Here is a 16,485-nt window from a genome sequence, read left to right on the forward strand (position 1 = left end):
TATTTAGTAGACTCGAATGCATGAACGAAGACTATGTTGTCTCTGTTGCTGTATGCGACGTTAAATAAAGACAAAAAAAAATGTATTTGTCAGCTACTATATTATAGTTATCGTAAACAAATTATATACACGAAAACAATCCGGTTTTCACACTAACAGTGTGGTGAAGGCTATACGCTAATATATAGGCTAATGCGCTACATCTCTTTCGAGTTGCATTTATAGACCTTATATTGATGCGCAAATCGATGATGGTAAATGTATAACAATAAACCAAATATTATATAATATAATGTGAGAGATAGAAAAAGCTAGTTTATGGAAATTGAGAAGATTATTAAAACACATGCTTAAACTAGATCTGTCTGACTTTCAATCTATTTATTTAAAAGGTCTATGGTTAAAACGTGGTGCTTTTTATTTTATTTTCACGGCTCGATAAAGAGCGAAACCTAGTTTGTATGTGGTAACTGACAAATAAAGAATATAGGCTTTATGACGACCCAGGTCCCAAGTAAACTCTTCAGGGCATATTAAACGTGTATAAATATATTTTAGACAAGAAAAAAATCAAGAAACGTTAACAGCTGATACATAGCTTTTATCTTCTAAAATATGTATCGTTAAACAGAGTTTGTGAAACTTGGCTTACGCTCGAACATAATTTATATATATATATATATATATATATATATATATGACCTAAGGCCTGTACTTAGTCATTTACTCGTATGTCGATCCATATGTAATTGATTTTATAGTCTTACAATATTTTGTACACTTTTAACATTGCTTAACATAGCCCTGTACTTAGCAAAATATAATAATATTACTGGTCTATACAAAATAATAATGGTGGATTGAATTACACCAGTTTTTTTTTAACTTTTAACATTACTAATACATTTCTAAAATGGCTAAATCAATATTCGTATACTTAATTAAATTTCGCTTTTGTGTTGTATAACTACTGAAGTCCTGTTTATTAAATGAAAAGGACGTTGTTTCCGCCCACATTGGTTACATAATTACATTTTTGACTTAACCTTGAACAGTCACAAACTTAATACATTAGCACAAATACATTAAATATGGTTACATAATATACTATGTTCTATATTTTGTATTGAATTAAAGTTTAACAAATTGGACAAATAATGTATTTATGATTAATTTGATATATTATTATTAATGTAAATCTATTTAACTTTTAAACTTCATACGTTTCACTGAATCTTAATAACTTCGTGTTATCATTGTATTTTATGTAAACTATATTTAATGTTACCAACAACTGGTTAAAAAAAAATAACGGAAGGTTTCGACACACACAAGATGTGTTATTTAACCTTGTACTTGGTGTGTATAACGAAAAAACAAATATAAATATTAAGTGTATCAAAATGTATTATATATACTTTTTACTTACTAGTTTCTTGTTTCTATTGTGTTCACAGTAATAATTGTCAAAAAATTTTAAATAGTCTTGTGAAACCTCTAGATTTTTGCGTATTTTTTTTAAACAACTGCTATACAAGTTAATTTTTCACCAACGTTATAATATATACTCTAATTGTAAATCATGTTCCTTAACACACTTCTGTGTTATTGTTCGATTAAAACAGTTTTTCATATACATGGTATATATTAAACTTATTAACCGGCATTAGACTTATTTAAAGTCAGTGATTTAAAAATAAAACTTATTTTTGGACATTCTGGTACTATAAAACCAAACATATGGATTAATCCGTAGTTCCTAATACCTCGATCTTTTATGCCTGTTTTAAAGTCTATGTGTTAACAATTTTAATTCCTTGTATTTTGTTGAACTGTCAAGTTTTTATAACAAGTACACTTTGCGCAACTTCATAGCTATTTTTAAGGGGCTGCTGCGTAGCGACCGAAAAACAATAGAACGCTGCCCTGTACGTAATTTAAAAAAGTGAACATTTGTCTGTAAATTCTTAATGAAAAAAGAAAATAATACAAATATTCTAATCCTTTTGTTGTTGTTTTTACTTTCGCCAATAAACCATTCTCGTATTCGTTATTGAAACATTTTGTGGTCACTAGACACGTAATATATAAGGAAAAGCGGTTTAGGAAGAGGATATTATAATTAGGTACTCTTTTATTAATTAGACTGCCGCTATAAATAGCTGAATACATTTATTTTATTGATTATAAAAGAGAAACTTTACTAGCAAAAAAACGTGTTGGTTAACATAGGTACAATTTGTTCCGGTTGACTTTGTTTGCCACTTCATTGTTTTTTTATTACATGTTAAAATTAAAATTAAAACATTTATTTTGTGTCTGTCGTCGTTATTAAATGAGAATTTTTAATTTACTTTAAGCCAAATGCTAAAAGATGTTGTTGTTCTGTGCAAACGGCGATAACCGCGCTTTTTTTACACTTGCCAAAATGTTTTTAAATCTTTCGGTAATAATTTTTTTATTTATGTATATTGTTTTTGCCAGAAATCAGATTGAATTTTCGTAACGTTTGTTTATTTTTACATATGTTCAATTGCACACACCTTAATGCATTATTTGGCCTTGACAAAATCTAAGAATTAACACATTTTGAAGTACAAATAAAACAAATTCTAAGCTTAAACTATTTTACAATTTTGCAATTAATTTGCATTTTTATTGTTAAATTTTTAGATAAAATAAATAAAATACTAATAACAAGTAATTAATGATTTAAATTTGTAGTTCTTTTTTATGCTTACTTGAAAAATATGGAAGCTTTGTAAAAAAAAATGTTTACACTTTCTCTGAGTTAAACAAGTGTTATTTTGGTACCCTAATAAATATAAAATTAACGGTAACTTTAGAATCGACTTACAAATTACGATATACTCGTATATATAAATTATATGTATTAGGACGGCCGTGCTAAGTTTTTAGGTAATATTACTTATCTAAGCCTACTTTATTTTTTTATGATTATTCACTTAAGAAATATCACTATGTACAATTTATGTTAGGACTGTAAGGCACATAATATGTATTGTATATAGTATGAAATATCGTGTGAAAACGTACCTACTTAAAATGTAAGTCGAGTGTTTTTCTTTAATGCGTTTTAGCATGTATGCAAATCGAGATCTCAAGTTCTGTATTGTGTGTATTATTTGTATGGTAACGCTCGTTTAACCTAAAGCGAATAAATGTTTTTTTCTGAAAGCGGTAAAGATTAAAAATCGTGCGTTATCTGTACACGCGTACAGGTGTGTAAGGGATCACGTTCTTTTTGGCTTTCAAGATAAAACGTGATTCACCTCATTGCCGATAAATGTTGGTCTATTACTTATTGAACTGTTGCACAAGTATAACATAACGAATGGATGATGACTACCACGGTCGTCCATGGTTTTTATGCATTTATTTCTTCTTTATGCTATTGCTTAGTATTACATATTTTATTATTAACGAAAGCTTTATCTCGGTCATGAAGTATTTTCTCGTTATAGCTATTTCGTGTTATTTTCTTTGTACGAGTAAATCAGCAAAAGACTATTAAATAGATGCCCCATATTGGGTCCTTCCGATTTTAGAAATGTTTGCGCCACGTGACATAATTTTTCAAATTCAAAACAAAACATAATCGATATACTGTGTTGTAATGTTATGAAAAAATATAACGCCAAAAGTTTTCGGATAGTATTTTTCATTTTCCGAAGAACAGTAAATACTGTTTTTTAACGTCCTCACAGTTTATATTTAAAAGTTTAAACTTTTTCTATAGGTATTCCGTTATATACTACGATAATAATGTGCAGTAGAAATTATTATAAATAAGAAAAACGCCATGTTTTTCTTTTTTTAAATTGTTATTTTTGATTAGCAATTGTTAGTTTTTGAGGATTTATAAAACTAGCAACGTAGATAATAGGTTACGAACTTCTGCAATAACGCTTGTATCATGCATAATGCTTCCCGTCTAGGATAATTTGATAAAACCTGTATGTGACGTATCTATACATGTTTGTATTTTCACATAGTGCTGCATGGTGGTTTATGGAATAACTGCTTAGTTATGTAATTTTTTTGGTTTGGACAAATGATTATAAAAAATAATTTGGTTTTTTGGTTCTCCTGTAAAATTTCAACTATTGTAGTTGTGTCATTGTTCTACAGGGGCGGCATAGTTATCTTTCGATTTCATATTAGGTGTTTTTCCTATAACGCCACTGTGAAGCGAGTAAAACAAATACAGCGTAGCTGTTAAGATAAAAAAAAATTGTTAAATCAAGGATACTGTAATAGAAAATAAATTGACTACAAAAAAGTCTTAAGTACTGAATTAATATTTACACATCATAGTTTTACCTTAAAATTAATATTTTGCAAAAAAATGGCCTATATATTGATAAATGAGGTATTACGTCCTCTTAAAATATTTTTTGTTTTGATGGAAATCGTTGTTATTTCTGGAAACATCGTGTATCGTTAGTATGTCAACATATCGTACATCGTCCTTGTGTGGCTGTTTCTAAGTGTTTTAATGCCCTACACTGACTTAACTCTTAAAATAATTAAAATTTTGTAGTTATTCTATTTAAAAACATTTTTATTTATGTAATACTACTTTAATAGACAATATTAAAATATTAATCTCTTTAACTATTTTCTAGAGCTTTATCAACTTTAGAAACTTAACTGATAACATGTATATTTAATTGAATTTTTAAATTAAGAATAATTTGCTGAACGTTTTGAATGGTTGACAAACAGTTTTAAACCTATTATTAAAGTTAAAAGGCATCTTTAATTTTAAACTTTAATAGCTTTAAAACTATTTGTTTAAAACTGTCGACCAGACAAAATGTTCGGAAAAATATTCTTAATTTAAAAATTCAATTAAATATACATGTTATCAGTTAAGTTTCTAAAGTTGATAAAGCTTAAGAAAATATTAAATAATATAAAAATGTAAGTACTGCATAATATTGTAATATAGCATAAACAAAAATGTTTTCAAAAAGGAAAACTACAAAACTGCAATAATTTTTAAGAGAAAACTGGTGTAGGTGTTAAAATAATTACCTGGTATAAAGTAACTCTGACTTATTAGTCAGTACTCGCCAACTTTTTTGTCCGAGGAAAATATTGTTAGTTTACGGACAAATAATGACAATTTAAAACGTTGTTTACCTTTTTCATTAAACGTTTTCCCGTCAGCTTTTGAAATAAAGGAAATTTGGCGAAAGAAGAATAAAGGATTTAGGGTGACTTTCCTTGCTCGTTGCTTCTGTACCGTGACATAGACATGCGGCAAAACGACGGGCGGTATGACAGGTTATCCTATAATATGTAAGATGGCATGTTGGCTAAATTTATTAACTAGAAAATAATTGACTAGACTCTTCGTTTTTTTTTTATTTACGGAGAAGTCTTAAATATAAAAGCACAACGCATCACGTATCCGAGGTACGTATCTGATTACTACAGCTGATGTATACATATAATATACCATAGTACGTGCGTTGAAACCTGAAATCGATCAACCGTGCAGTGACCGCATTACGCGTCATTAATATAGCGAGATTGCCACTTAATCTATCAATTGTGTATAATTCGCCATAAACGGTATATTATAATAGTGGCCCGTGATAATGTATCTTCCGCACAACGGTCGCAAGTAGTAGGTACATATTATTATATGTATATAGGATACAATAAAATTTAGGGTATTGTGGTATGGATGATGTCCGCGTGATGTAATTCTATTATTATCAATATTGTTCTTTCTTACGAAAGTGGCGCGTATCCCATTATTTCGGTTACCTCAATAGACGGTTTAGTTCACATCGCCGTTGTCCGTGTTTACACCTATCTGCTCGTATGTTATTATACCCCAGTACAATGTAATGTTCTCATGTATGATGTACATACATATATATATATATTATATTATATCCGACTTATGCAACGTGTGTCGTTGACGATTCTCTTGTGTATAAAAGTATTGTAAAATAACGATAGTAATTATTTTGTCGTTATGCTAATCCGCATAATATAGGTTATTCGTGTGAGGCGCAATTACTGTGTGGTACTCGTTTACCTGATATAACATACTATGTTTATTATATTTCTCGAACATGAACTCTTTGATCTTTGCATACGCGGAAAGAGGGAACAAATAAATACATTTAAAGTATCGCTGTGACGTCATTTTGGAACAGTTGAGGGTCAAGTGAAAATAACATGTCCCAATAGAGAAAGCTCACCTTTATATCTCTATCATATCATTATTATTATTTTTATTACTATGACTACTCGCGATGGCTTAATTTAAAACTATTCAACGGAACCGGACACACTTTTCACCTTTGCAGTTTTTTTAAATCTATTTTAACAGCTGGTTACCACTTGGGATTTAATTTACTTTAATTGCTGTTTACTATACTACACTAACCACCAATCCGAGTTAGACATTATTCTAACAACCCAGATAAAGCAATAAATTAAAAATAACCTTTTATTTAATTATTTACGACATTATTTGTAATTCGTTAATTACTATTTCTTTGTATTCTCTTTTATCTTAATGTTTGTGATACTAGCAGTAAATAATTTGTTTACTAGAATAAAATGTGTTTTCTTTTGTTTAACTAAAAAATATCATTGTTTACTTGTGTTACTACTATTATGTACTTATATATTATCTTTTTTCTTGTCTTCAATAATTATTTAATTCGGTTGATTAGTATGCTGTGTTGTATTGGCAACCCGAATTAATGGGCCACTCGCTATATGTTATTTTATTAATAAAGTTGTTTATATATAATAGTTTTACATATTTATTTTAAATATCTTAAGTTACAATATTAATTACAAATTTTAATTTAACCAGGATTAAATATATTAAGGTAAACATAAAATATTTTTAGTGGTATTTTTTAGAATTATTATTTATGGAATTTATTTTAAATAGGTACATGCGAAATAATCTGATAATTTAATTGCATTTCTGTTAATTTCTATTTCTTTTTATCAAATTATCTATTTTTACTATCTTATTAAACATTTTATTATCTTATCTTTTTTTTGGTTGTGTGTAGATATAACACATAATTTATTTATTTATGTTACGAGTCAAGCCCAAATAACAATATTTACAATGTATATAACATTATTACAATATTATGCTTAAATTTAAGGTGATTACAAAGATAGTTAATTATTGTTGCTTAAAAAAAAAGAGGGGGTCGTTTTTTGCGGTCAGAATTAGCCGGGTGATGGGGGAATTATCAAGCAAGTTTGTAGATGAATGAGGTATGTGGAATGGAGCATGGAAGCGAGTGGATCGAGGCGGGACTTTAAAGTTGACGAGAGTAGGAGAATAAATTTTACTGATAATGAGATGAGACAGGAAAGAAATATTGCACGCCTGTCTATGATCCGCAAGGCTTGGAATCCCCAGAGCACGTGGGAGTTAGAACAGGAGAGTAATCGTGGGGAGGACAAGGAATATGGAGTCGGAAAGCAACAGCACGGAGAAACCTCTGCACTCTCTCAAGCATAGCGCTGGCAGATGCGGGAGCTGGGTCCCATAATACAATGTCGTACACAACAATAGATCGTACCAGAGCACAGTGGAGAGTTTTGAGGGGCAAGGCAAGATGGTATAGTTGAGAGGATCGAAGGATGAACTTTGAGTGCCTTACAACATATATATTCTGTATGTTTATTTGGGGAGAGGATACAGGTATGTTTGAATACTAAGTCGCGTATCGAGTTACCAGAATATATGATCGAATGTTATGGATATAGTATGAGAAATAGATAGGTAATCGGAACATGTAAAGGTTATGGAGGAATATTTAGGAGTATTAAGGGAGAGGCCAAGATACTCACCCTAAACAACCAATCTATCAAGATTATATTGGAACAGGCGGTGATCGCGGGTAGAATTTATTTTAAGGAAGAGTTTCATATCATCTGCGAAAATAAGAAGTTATACGTTGGAAAGGACTGAAGAGGCAGAATTTACGAATAAGGCGAAAAGAAGTGGAGACAAAACAGCACCCTGCGGGACGACTGACGAAGGAGTGAACAAAGAAGAATGTGAGTTTAGAACTAAGACATAAAGATAACGATCGACCAAGTACAGCCAAGATAGTAAGGGTTCACCGATACCAATAAGATCTAAAGTTTGTCCAGAAGGGAGTGATCTACCAGAACAAAGTACGCTTTAGAAAAAATAAAATAGTACTAAATAGGTCTCTACAAAATGGTCGTTTATTTTTTGCTTTCATTAAAAGTGACCCTTCTGCTTTTATATATTCTGTGTTAAAATGTTGTCCAATTCTGACGACGATATTGATAATACTGGTTATTGATGGCATTTGGGAAGCATAGTTTCTACGCATCTCCCACAATAGGTATAGAATGCAATTTTTTATAATTTTTTCTAACGTGCAAATATGCGTACGGTGGTACACACGTAGGACGAAACTTCTTGTTGAATGTCTCTGGATTTCGTTCTGTGAGTACTATCTTAATTTTTGTTGACATATTGTAAATATTTGGTTAGCATTCCGTTTTACATATATTAACGATTAGTTATTGCGTGAGCGTTACGCATACATACGTTCTTAACAAAGCCGTGCCTTTAATTTTGTCTAACACTTTTTTTTCGTATCTTACATAACAAATCAGATATCCTGTTTTCCTTGCACTCGCATTTCTTATTATTTCCTAAACGCAGAAAACCTTCCTGTATTGCAGAAAACTATACAAATTACTAAAGGTGCTTCCAAACCAATTAAAACGGTTTGATGGGATAGATGAGTATAACTAATGATGAGTATAACGTCCCAATCAAACTACAATATGCATTAATGAACCCGAAATATCGCTCTACCTACTGTCCAGGCTTCAGTTTCGTTGGGTTCTAACAAATAAAAACAAATACAGCGGTCTGTAACGTTGTAATGACTATAGGAATTATACAAAAATCCACCAACATTTAAAAAATAAATGACATTTTTTTTTACAAATGAGCTCTGGTAGACTGAATAGTAGATGGGTGGGGAAGGTCGTTGTGTTTTTTAGTAGGCCGTTGACATGGCTGCGCGTGTATTGGATATTTTCACGGTCCGTGAACGGGTTCAATACAGAGCAACTTATCTTCCACCACCACCATCAAACATGACAATTCATTGATTCCTAAAAAACGTTGTTTTGTTACCAGTATTATAGTCTAGAGATACGATACGTACAAACTTCCACAGTTTATTCCGGAGAACAGTATTGGTTTGTTGTTTTCAGCCTCCGTGTTATTACTTTTCAACAGGTACCCGTATTTTCAGTATTTCGATTAGTCGTTATCGGATAGTTTTAAAAAAATTGTTTCATTTATTATCTGCTCTTTTGGTAACATTTTTAAACATCATTATTCAACTCGCCATTGTGCATTGCATTGTACATTACTTGGGTAAACAATAACAATGGTCAATGCCCTGTTTATGTTTTGTCTCTCCGAGTTTTGTGATATGTTAAGTGTTGAAAAAGCTTTTGTTGTCAGTGTGAAATTTGTTGTACGTCTAATGTTGAAAACGAAATAAGATATCGCTGTTCATTCAATTGCTTAACCACTCCCGTTCTTCCCTCCACTCGAAAATGGACTATCAAAAACTTCATCGAGTAGCTTAACAGACCTTAAAGGCCCAACAAGATGGCAACGTGGTCAAGTGTCGAACGGGGACAGTGAGCACCACACTGATTCTTTATCCGCTTAGCATCCCGTCCTCTTGTTTATTAAAACTTAGGTCTTTTTTATTATTGGAAACATAATGGTATATTTTAAATTTAATAATAATTCTGGGTTTTGAAGCCCTATAGGTAAGCTTTGTGTATTGCAACCATTGAAATGCAAAACTTGTCTACCGACCTTTAAATAACGGACAAGACTCATTGTTTTACTTATGTCATGGTTGATTGAGAACAAATTAGGAAATCTGAGTTGCATACCAACTTTGTGCGTGTCCCGTACGAGAAACTATTATATTGCAAAAGCCACTAAAATTACCTTGATACAATTTTTTTTTTTTAGGAAAAACTGCCGTGTTATTGATCGATAGTAAAATACGTTGTTTATATTATTTTTGTTATTATTTTTTTTTGTAAATGACTTGAAAGTGGGTATACTAACATTATATTATGTGGAGTTTTCTGGTATATAGATTATTATATTTTCACCGTTTTGGCTCTGTTGTTACACAAGCGCCAAAATCGATTTCACGGCTGATTTTTTTGTTTGTTTCACAAATTACATGAACTATAATACTTACACCGTGTTGTATATGGCCGGATAATTTATTGTTTGAGCCTTTTTTGTTATCATTTTTTCTCTTTTTCCAATTTTGCTTAAATAGAATAGTAATACACCATGGCGAGGAATAGCTGTATTTATTTTTAACGGAGCACGTGTTTTCTGATGTCTAATTTTTAAAATGTATAGTGACGGTACTTTCATGTCTTCGATATTTCTATTGGAAAGAACCAATAAAAAAATAACCGCAGACAACTTAAAATAAAATCCCCCATTTATCGCGATGGATGACACCTCCATAATGCGTATAAAACGTCTCGTGCAGAAATTGTTGAACTCGTTGAATCTACGCCGTAGATGAACGAGCAATGTCTAATGATCTACCGAGAGAGGTCTCATGAATAAAACAAATCGTTGGCTTTATTATTCTTACGTGCAAACATGTCTGGTGGTGAGAGAAACATGTTTGAAGTTAAAATTAAATACCTTTTTTTTATGTGTGATCTTTATAGAATTATAATGCGCATTGCTTGCAATTGACGCGATGGAAATATATTATTGTTTGTTATTTCTATGTGTATGAAAATGGCATAGATTTTAATTGTAATTGTCCGCATTGTGTAAACGTCAGTTTAGGTAAAAAACAGCAAAGAACGTCTAGCTTAACTGTAATATCTTCTAAATGATTAATTCTATACAGTATTTCAACCGAACGAAAATTATATTTTGTTTGATTAAAACGTAGGTACATAATAAGTTTACAAAGTATTTACTAAAATAAACTAGTATTAGACAAAGTACTATAATTGCATTTTAAATAAACTAATAATTAACGAATCATTAGTTCTTAATTAAAATGTAATTATTATAACCGACAAATATTGACATAAGGACATAAAGACATTGTTTTAAAAATACTTTGTCAACCACAATACTATTATCATTGTTGTGATTTTAAGTCGTAGTGTGATGCCTTGCAAAATCCTTTCCCCGAGTGTGGCATAAAAAACAAATTTAATAATAAATTAATAGTTTGGAAATATGTACTCATGTAAAAAAACTAACGATCTTGCCTAGATTTTGAATGTAAATAATTACATTTTCCATCCTAAAGTTGTTTAATTATGTTTTAGGTGTAATTAAAGTGTATACTTTATTAGGGTTGAGCTTCATTTGAAGAAGTACCACTACTGTATTTTTCTCATTCAAAAGTGTTTTTCTTGGTTATCTTGGTAAATGGTTATCATATTTTTAACACACATAAGCGTGTTAGCTTGATCAAAGTTAATAATTGTTAAAAAATACCTAATGATTTCCAAATGTCTATTCAAATTTAAAAGTGTATCTTTACTATTATTAGTATTTTAAATTAATTATTTTAGGTAAAAATTTTCGGTTATAAAACATAGTTAACCATTATATATATTATCTCTAATGTGGTATAAATACTGCTGTGAACAAATTATTTAAGCACAAATTTCAGAAATATAAAACCAAAACGATATTTTATATCAAATGTATATTACTTTAATTTGTCTTGTAAAATAATCATTTTTACTAATAGTTTAATTTTTTTATGTTACAGGTGAGAACCGTTTGAATGATTTGATGTAACAGTAAGTTTCCTTACAAAGTTAATTACTAGTACTATTATAGTACTACTTTAATACTTCTACATTATAGTGTGTCCATGCATACTGTACATTCACAGTCTACTATATATGAACATTAAATTAGGGAAAGTATGCTGGTACTATAAATATACATTGGTGACTAACAATTTAATATTAACACCTGTCGAAAATGTGTTAGAGGATAGATACAATTATTAACGCATTTCATTTAAATAACTACTTTGTTATGTTGAATTTACTTAACATTTAAATAAATTTACTGGTGGTTATTAAGTTTTGACCAAAAGACAACTGTATATTCAAGTGCTGAACCGTAATTTACTTACTATGTTTATTTATCTGTAATGCTTAGCAATAAACCCAAATCGTAAGCATAATTTTCATCAATTTTATTATTAAACTATATTTTAGTAAATCAATAAACGAGAAACCCCAAAATGTGGGCGCCATTTTTGTTTGTACGAAATTGTTTTGGGCCTTGCAGTATTTTAACCGGATGAACACTTGTGTTGTACCCCCTTGAGAATACCCGCATTGTATTACGAACTACCTTTTTTAACATGACATTGAAGATGAAAGTATAATAATATCCGTTTTATCTTGTCAGTATACATGTAATATACAAAATCAATGTGTAGTATTATTTTAAATAATAAAAAAAATACGCTCCTTACTTGGTCTGAAAAAAATTAATTTGTATTATTAAAACATTTATTGTTATTGTAGTAAAACCACTGAACTATTGGAGTAAAGTATTATAATATAAGTTATATTCGATTCCGCTACAACAGCTTAACCAAATTTTGAAATGTTGTTTAAGAACTATGACGTGTAGCTCGTAAATCAAGAAGTTTATCCAATTATGGATCTATTGGTCTTTGTTTTATGAATATTTATTTGTCTTCTCAACATCGTTTGTGTTTTTGATAATAATTAACAAATAGATTCAATGGAAACTTTATAGTTTAATAATGATAATAATATCAATATAATATATATGTATATAATATCCCCAACAAAAACCTAACAGTGAAAAAAGGTCAAGTTCCAGAGTCCCTCCCAAAAAAGTCAGCTTATCAAAGTACATTGTGGCCAAGTCTGCTATTTCTTTAGTTCATATTCTCTATTCACTTCTACTTTCATGAGCAATACTGCTCTAGGAGTCAGAATAGGAGTTTTTTTAATAAAATAGTCATTGTTATTATAGTCATTAAAAAATAAGAAATAGTACCATTACGTTTTGGTTCAGAGTTCGTGCGTGGTGTAAATGATCAAAAATGAAGTTATAGTAAAGACCAAATGCATTTTATTAAACACTCGAAAGTATAACATACATTTTTACCTAAATTGGTATAAATAGTTACTATGTTTTAAAATTAATATAGATTGAAAAAAATATTAATCCTCCTATTTGCCGTTTTCGATTTAAATAAAAAAACTATTTCATAATGGAGCAAATTCAAAATACTATATTGTGAAAGTTAATTTTTAAGAAAAGTTATCGTCCATTTATTTACAAGAAATGATGACGTATTTGTAGACTTAATAAAATAAACCTCTTTAGCTTAAACATTTCCCTAATTATTGTGACGTATAGTCCTTGCATTATAGATAATAAAATAATGGATTGACCACACGTTTTTTATGATAGGAAATGGAGAAAGACTGTTCTTTTTCCATAGAAATGTATTTTTTCTTTCGAGGTATGAACGTATGACAATTTTGTGACCCTTAAACCTCAAAATGTATTTTTTTATTAAAAAAACTACTATTTTACCTTAAATAAGGTAAAATATATATTTGAAACTTCATGTATTTTCATTGTCTTCTTTTCATTGCAGTTATTTACAACTGTGTTTGACAAAATCGATTTCCACGATTTTGCTATTAATTTTGACTGAAATAGTTTTGTGTGGTTTCCGATCAATTTCTTTCTCTTTTACCTAATATTTTTTCCCCGTACGAACCTTACCAGTACGGCGGTTGGAGAATTATAACGCACTCCGAAACGTGATTGCTTGCACTTCCGGCCGGTAGTAGGTATCTAAAGTAATCCAAGAGGGGAAGAAATCATTATGGTGAAGGGAAAAAAAGTATAACAATAATAATATAACGTTTTCTTGGTAAAAGAGGAGGAAGACCGAAAAAACTGCTCTCGAGAGCGTGCCGGAAGCGTAGCAGGTACTTGTCTAAAAACAGTATAATACTCACTCGTATGTTGTGTGCTCGCCGTTTTTTTTTCACCTGAAGAAGGGGAAAAGCGTTTACACTACCGAATATTATCGTAATATATAATAATAGGATAATAATGTTTTATAACGAATCGCGGCATTCGGTGGTGACCGGTGCACACGATAATGTACTGTAGGTCAGTGGACGGCGGCAGTGAACAGCTGATCGGTTATGCACGTGGTCGATTTTGTTCCCACATTCAGCAGACGGTGATCCCCTGCTCGCTCTCCGCTGTCCTATTTCCCACCTATGGCGTCGTCGACGTTTGTCGGTCGCTGACGGCGGTCGTACTATGTGCCGTACGCGGTGCACCCCACCGACGACGTTGTCGACGTTTAGGCTTCAGCCAGTAGTCGGCGAATAAACCGACGGTGCTATTGTCGCCAGCGCCAGTTTGTACCGTAAAAAACCGCACTGTTTTCCCGCGTGTCCGTGCTTCTGTGGCTGTGTGAATTAAATATATTGTTGTACCGCAAACATTATTTCGAATTTGAACCGTTGACGTCGTCGTTGGTAAGAGACGCCGAACACAAAGTCATCAACACCGTGTGACCGGTGTATGAAATCATTTTGGCGGAAATATTCGAAAAAAACCGAGTGAGTTAATGTTAACAATAACGAGTAATTACACTGCTATATTAAAAGTTAATTCGCATAACCAAAGTTACACATCCAATCGCAGATTCTGTTCGAAAATGCTTATTTTCCACTCGTGCATATCGACTTATGCCGGTTTCTAAATGTATACATTTTAGTGTAATTTCTAGACTAGGAGTGGGGGAAGCAGGGGTGAGGGCTGAGTATAAAATATTCTGATATTTAAATTGACAGAAAAATAACGTTACTTCAATCAAAAAGCTTGAAATTAGAATTTAAAAGACTACTATTGGTCGTTATTAACGTAATTGAAATTTTATCGCAAAGTATAAGACCTATGTACTGTGCGATACCTTGTATTATAATAAGGCTCTAGCAAGGTAAAATTCGACAATGGAGTTTGTGATATCTAACTGTTCTTTACTAGCTTAAAACAATACTATAGGGGCATTTAACCGCACTGCGGGAGTTAACGTGATGAGGAGTTGGATAGATTTTCTCAGTGGACACCCAAGTATCCTCCCTTGGTTTTAGAACATCCACACTGTGCACACATAGAACAAACCGTAATACAAAAAGCAAATACCGCAAAATTGATGGATCCAAAAAAACTCCTAAAATGTTCTAATATTTTAACTACTCTGTCGGTATAATAACTTGAATACAGATCGTATTTTTGATTTGGTTGGCAGGTTAAGACTACAGTCGGGTGCCGACTAAACGAGACACAGAGAAAGGGTGATTATTCCCCCCCCCCCATGACGGCCATAGTAAGAAACATCGCCAGCGGCAGAGGTTTAAAGAAAACTGCTGCCTTATCTCAGTGGGACTCTTTGTTCTTGGAGATGGTTTGTGTTCGGTCGTGGTCTTATTAATTAAAATTTGGTATTTCGCCTCCAACTCCTTCTCGATCAAGATGATTTCGATACGAATGTACATTGTTTTTGTTTCTCATTATGTTTAGTAGAAAAAAATACGAGAGAACCGGTTTTACACAGGCTTCGATAGGACATCCTACCCGTGACCGTCGTCAAGCACTCGTTCAACGGTGCCCTTTTAAACCTACAAGAGAAATAACCCGAACGAAGTCTCAGGGTTTTAAACGTTTGGGAATCCTATAAAGAGGGAAGCGTTGATGCAATAATGGATACTGTTAATCGTTGTTCGATTGTAATTAATGATTATTTAGCGAAATTTGCATATAACTCTACTGATTAATCGTTTTCTTGCCGTCTCGACGGATTTTGTGTGATAGTTGTGGTTTCTATTATTTTCTTTAAAAAATATGTTTAATATATAGAAGTATAAAAGTATAGTTCAGCGTTCTCAAATTGACGACGGATCATGTTTCTGTTAGCATCTCAACGCATAAGCGGTGCGAGAATAATAATTCTGTTGAACCCGTAGATCGGATTCTACGAACGAGACATGCCTTCTTCTAGTACGGATTGTAAAAAATACCCTATCGTCCGTTTTTGAATTTGCAATAGTAAGAAATGTGAATAATAATATAAACAGTTTCTTGCCGATGTGCATTATAATAATGTGTTTTCTTTAAAACTATACGGTTCGGTCTATTATCAATGTGTATTGTGTAACTAGTTAAAAGCCGTAGCGTTAGTGATTTCGACCAAAAACTATCGTTATTTATGTTGGTAATATCCGTTTAATGTCGGGTGGTTATGCCGTAAACTCCAAGACTCGACACCCGTTTATTTGCATTTTCGA

The 16,485-nt window shown here is 31.4% G+C and overlaps 1 protein-coding gene across 6 annotated transcripts in view; it reads left to right on the forward strand.

Moving 5' to 3' along the window:
• Window positions 1–16,485, forward strand: part of LOC126835132 (serine/threonine-protein kinase tricornered) — a 71,863-nt gene that overhangs the window by 32,506 nt on the left and 22,872 nt on the right. Inside the window, exon 3 of one of the 6 annotated variants that reach the window (XM_050567424.1) lies at window positions 11,880–11,910. The exons of 4 other annotated variants lie outside the window; for them this stretch is intronic. The gene's annotated coding sequence lies outside the window, so the exon portion shown is untranslated. Of the gene's footprint in view, window positions 1–11,879; window positions 11,911–14,456; window positions 14,758–16,485 lie in introns of those variants that run through there. One more of the 6 variants, XM_050567423.1, reaches the window with a different exon arrangement.

The sequence above is a fragment of the Adelges cooleyi genome, unplaced genomic scaffold, assembly GCF_023614345.1.
Source record: "Adelges cooleyi isolate 19-005CV unplaced genomic scaffold, UGA_ACOO_1.1 ACOO_flye_CR_arks_rails_tigmint_CR_PRNA_23, whole genome shotgun sequence".
NCBI lineage: Eukaryota > Metazoa > Arthropoda > Insecta > Hemiptera > Adelgidae > Adelges > Adelges cooleyi.